Raw genomic sequence first — 6,000 nt, 5'->3', positions numbered from 1 at the left:
TTAATGGCACGAGGATTCAATTTATCTTGGTGGTGTGCATGAACATAAACAAAAGCTGTACAACCAAAGATTTTTAGTGGGAGACTGGAAGGGAGTCGAGAGGTTGGAAAGTGTTCTTGGAATTTCTAAAGAGGGGTGACAAAGGAAAGTACTCGACTCGGCATTCAATTAATAAGATGTGTCGCTGTTAAGATGGCATTGCCCCAAAAATAATGTTTCATATTGGTAGTGAACATTAATGTCCGGGCTACTTCAAGTATATGTCTATTTTTTCGTTCAGCAACCACATTTTGTTAAGGGGTATCCACACAAGAACTCTGATAAACAATCTCATTTTCTTGAAAAAAAGTTCCCAGAATAGTATTAAAATATTTCGTACCATTATCAGTACGTAAAATTTGAATATGAGTTTGGAACTGTATATGAATCATGGAATGAAAACTAATGAAAATGGAATAGACTTCAGTTTTGTCTTTCAGTAAGTAAACTCAACAAAGAGGAGTATGGTCATCAATAAAGGTAACGAACCATTTTGTATTGGTGCGATTGAGGGAACATGAGGGACCCCACAAATCACTGTGAAACATAGTAAATGGGTGAGATGGTTTGTATATGGATGATGGAAAAGAAGTACGATGGTGTTTTGCGAGCTCACACACTTCACATTGAAACTTAGAAGACATTTTATTTGAACAAATAGAAGGAAACAAACATCTTAAATATTGGAAATTGGGATGACAGAACTTTCATGATCTCATTAGCAAGTTGGAGATGATTAATATTTATGATCCAACTTGAGGGGGAGTGTTAAAATCCCAATCCCAAGTTTCATTGTAAATAATACATGTCGCGACGTCCCAGCGGGCGTGTGCCTCGGGCGGCAAGATTAAAAATTTATTTATAATTTTTCAAGAAAAATAAGGAATGTCGGAGTCGCCACTAACCTTTTAGTGTGGTAAGAACACATGATTACTATCCCGTTAGGGGTAGAATAAGTCTACGTTATCAAAACTGGGGTCGGGAGTTCAGTTACGTGAGGGGAAGGTACGAGCACCCCCTACGCGCCCGTTCTTACAAACGGTACCTAATTAATTCGAAATTATCCCTAAGTTAATCTAATAAATCTTTCAAATTACCCTCTATTAGTGGATTTACAAATGTACATGCGGTATAAATAAATAAATAAATAAATAAAATATACAAAAATATATGTACTATATATATTCCCTCAGAACTAGGGTATGTGAAACTCAAAAGCTCCTACCCTCATTAAAATCATAGGAATAAAATTGAAAATAATTTACAAAATACACTCCCAAATTTTGGAAATCTCCTAGGTTTTTTCTAAGTATTAAAATACTAGTTGGGAGATTTTTGGATCTAAAAAAAATTGATTTTTAAGTTTTGAAATATTTTTCTTGACTTTTTCTACTTTTCTGATTTTTACATTTTCTTTCATATTTTGCTGAATTTTGAAATAACAAGAGATAAAAGTGAAAGTCAAATCAAAATATTCTAAGAATTTTCTCCTTATTTTTTATATTTTTTATATTTTTTCATATTTCACCAAAATTTCAAATAACTAAATAGAAAGGGAAAATATACCACTAATACACTACATCATACCACGTAAATATTATATATCCAATAGTAAATTTCTACATGATAATGATACCTTAATAATAAACTACCATAATAAATAATACTTACAATAATACCTTAATAATAAACTATCATATTACTGATGAGAATGATAGACCGAAACCCTAATGTACAATATAACAACAAAGTATTAAACCCTAAATATGAACAAATATACATTGAATAAGCCACAATAACCTCAATAACAAACCCTAAATATGAATATTAAATATAACCAAGATGATAAAGAAAAACCCTAATATGAACGTTAAATTTAACAATCACGATGACCACTTTAAATATGCACATAACACCAAAAATAACTCAAAGTAATTAAGCTTGAATATACATTGATAATGAAAACTCTACATAAAAGATATAAACCTAGATACTAACAAATATTATATAAAAATATCCTCAAATAATATTATATGTCAAAAAATTTACACTTTTGAGACAAGTTAATAAAACTTCTACCATAATAACAAAATAAAGTAAAAACATTAACATGAATACAAACTGTAAAAACATCTGCTCCTTATTTAATGTGCATTATTATATACCATAAAACACTTTAAATTAAAATGAATAAAAAAAATACAATAAAATAGGATAAAATAAAAAATCCTGCACAAACATAAACAATAATTGTTAAATACTATAACTTTAAAAATAATAATATTCAGTGTTTAAAATATATAGCAAACACAATAAAAATCCAAACTTGAATAAATCTATATATATATATACATGTGCTGTGTGTGTGATTATGCTTACAAAGGACTCCTGAGGGAGGGTACCGCCGGCCGTCGGAGCAGAGGTGACCGGAAGGAATGGATTGCCGGAGCAGAGGGTGAGGTTGCAGGAGATTGGTGAGCATGTGGCGGTGCTCACGACGACATCTGAGGGGTTGGATCGCTACTGTGGGTGGCTGGCAGCAAGATGGCCGAAGATGGAGGGTTGGCTCGCCGGAGATGCTAGTCGGAGGGCTGGCTCGTGCTCGGCTGGCTGGCTCGTGCTCGTCTGGCTAGAGGTCTGGCCGGTGGCTGGAGTGTTGCAGCGGTGGCCGGAGATGACTGAGGATGGATCTGGCGTTGCTGCCGGCTCTGCTGCAGAGGCAGCTTCACGGGAGCTGGCGACAGGGTGACCTGCTGGTTCGGGTTCCAGTAGGTTGGCGTGGTGGCTTGCGGCGTGGGCTGGAGCTGTGGTCGCCGGAGGATGTGTGTACGTGAAAGGATAGAGCTACAGCTGGTTGGGCGAGGCTGTTCAGCTGTTCGCAGAGGCGGGGAATAATGGGGGGAAGCCGAGAGAGAGGTAGGTTGAAAGAGAAGAGAGGCAAGGAGAGGAAGAAGATGAAGAAGATGAAGAAGCGGAAGAAGCTGTCCAAGAAAGCTTTTTTTTCTTTTTCTTTTTTTCTCCTTGGCTGCTGTGCTGCGCCCCCCCTTTTCCGTGAAGGCTCCCCAAAACCCTAGCATTTGCCCCCTTTTTCTTATTTTTTATCATTTTATAATAATAATAATAATAATTATTATTATTATTATAATAATCATAACAATAATAATAATAATAGTAAATATAGTAATAATGCTCTTAGTAGTAGTAATAATAATAATAATAATAATAATATCTAAAAATAATAATAATATTAATAATAATAGTAATAATAAAAATAATAATAACAAAGTAATAATAATAATAATATCTAAAAATAATAATAATATTAATAATAATAGTAATAATAAAAATAATAATAACAAAGTAATAATAATAATATAAATAATAATAGTAAAAATAATAATAATAATAATAATAATAATAATAATAATAATAATAATAATAATAATATTGGGCCCGAGCAAAAATAGGGTGTCTACAATACACTAATCAGGAAAGTAGGTAAATGTGGGAGATTTGATATTATTTAGTAAGGGGATTGTTTTCTTGTTTAGAATAGGTAATCGTATTATATATTGGGATGTACATATGAACAATTCTAAGTTACTCTCGCAAGGTGGAAGATTGATTTTATTAAGGCATGTGTTGTCTAGTATGCCTATTCATTTGATGTCTGTTATTAAGGTTTTGCAGGTCACATATTCTCGCATTAACTCTCTTCTTTCTATTTTTTTATGGGAAGAGGTGAAGGATAAAAGGAAGATTCATTGGTGCTCTTAGGGAAAAATTTATAAACCAACCTCAAAAGGGGGTCTAGGCCTGAGAGATCTTAAAGAAGTTCAGAAATCTCTTCTCATGAAATTTGCCTTCAGATTGCTCACCTCTAACAATCTGTGGGCAGGTTTTTTTAAGGCTAAATATTGTAGAAATGATCATTTATTAATAAGGAATGGGAGACCAAATGACTCTCGGTTCTGGAAATCAATTATGGCCACCATTCTAAAAGTTATGGATAATGTTAAAATTTTGCCGAGAGGTGGGAACTCTTCTTTTTGGTTCGACAGGTAGCTATCATTAGACCCGTTATCTGTGAGCACTGAGGATATTTTGAATAAAAAATTGTGTATTAAGGATTGTTGGCTAAATAATAATTGGAACTCTAATTTAGGTCTGAAATTGGTTGGTGCTAATAAAACAAGGAAAATTTTGCACCAGGTGTCGTCGGGTAAAAGTGGGCAGGATATTTTTGTCTAAAAGCCTGCCCCTGACGGTAATTTTTCTACAAAAATGGCTTGGGAGGCAGTGAGGAGTAAAAGTGATAATTTTGTGTGGTATGATTGGTTTTGACATTCTTTATTGCCCAAAAGAATCTCAATGTGTTTATGGAGAGTCTGATTTAGATGTTTGGCTGTAGATGATAGAATTTAGGCCAAAGGAATATCGATGGCTTCGGCTTGTGATTGTTGCGTTCAGAGAAGCCACGAAGACATTGATCATATTCTTTCTTTAGGTGAGGTGCTTTTAGAGGTTTGGTGTCGGTCTAATGTGGCGTTGGGGATTCCTTTCTAACGATCCCTTTCCTGGAAAAAAAAATGGCAATTTGGTTCCATTATGCTCAAAAATTGTCTATTAAAGGTATTTTAATCGGTCTGATTCCGTGTTTGATTACGTGGTACCTCTAGAATCGAAGATGTAAAACGAGAATGGAAGGAATTTATCAAAGTGCATATTAGATATGGAGAAGTGTTTGATTTTGGGTTAGTTTTATTACTGAGAGCACCAATTCTTTTCAAAAATTGAAGAAGTCAGACATTAAGATTATGAATAAGTTTCAAATTAAGCATCAGGGAGTTTGCAACAGGACTGAAAAAATTATTTCGTGAGTTAAACTTCCAGTAGGGTGGATAAAACTTAATTGTGATGGGAATTGTAGGGGCAATCCGAGTACTTCAGAAGGTGGAGGAATTATTTGGGATTGTCATGGCATGATAAAAGCAGCTTTTTCAAGTTATTTTGGCAATGGTACGAATAAAAGTGCGGAATTAAAAGTAATCAGAGAAGGAATTTGTTTGTGCAAACGTTTGTATTATTTTAATGTAATTATTGAAATGACTCGCGAATGGTAGTTGATTGACTTTGGAAAGGTAGATATACTTTGTGGTATCTTCGGAAATTTTGGGAGGAGCTCGTGGCAGAACTAGAAGGAGTGAACATCATGGTGATGCATCAATATAGGAAAGGCAATAGTGCGGCTAATTTTTTTACTAAAGAAGGAGAAATGGGAAACAATGTAATCTACGAAGAACAACCCCTTCTACCACGTTATCTGAAAGGTATTCTTCGGATGGATATGTGAGGTCTCGTTTTCGTTCGTCGTTAGTTCAACTCTAGAGTTTCGTTTGGTGTTGTTTGTTTTGATTTTGGTTGTATTTATGTTTTTATCTTCTTTGTTAGTTATGCTTAGTTTTGTTGTCCTAATTTGGTTGGTTGCTGGTGTAGGTGCCGCCCTCTTTTAGTTAAAAAAAAAAAAAAAAAAAAACTATAAATTAAATTCAATTTTGTTAAAAAGTATACCCAAAAAAAAAAAATCTAAGAATGTGATTAGTTATTTAAAACTTGGCGTAATTAGTAGCTTAACATGATATATTTTCACAAGTTAAAGTAGTTTGGGACCCAAATCATAGTAAAAATAATATAGTTATATTTTAAGATTAAAGATAAAAAAATAAATAAAGAGTGCATGCACTAGATCTAGATTAAAAATAAAGAAAAAGAAACAGTGCATGCACTAGAAAGATTGCGCCACGTCACTTCCCAGATACACGATCTTGGTTGTGTCACATGTGTCGCCTGCTTTCTCTTCTCTATTCTTTCTCCTTCTCCCCCTCTTTCTCTTAGTCCCTCTCTGCTTCTCGCTTTCTCTTCCTCTATGTTTCTCTCACTCTTCGCACGAATCCTTCTCGG

This window comes from Malania oleifera, chromosome 5 (assembly GCF_029873635.1).
Source record: "Malania oleifera isolate guangnan ecotype guangnan chromosome 5, ASM2987363v1, whole genome shotgun sequence".
Classification (NCBI taxonomy): domain Eukaryota; kingdom Viridiplantae; phylum Streptophyta; class Magnoliopsida; order Santalales; family Ximeniaceae; genus Malania; species Malania oleifera.
The sequence above is the reverse complement of the archived record's forward strand: the minus strand, read 5'-3'. Positions refer to the sequence as shown.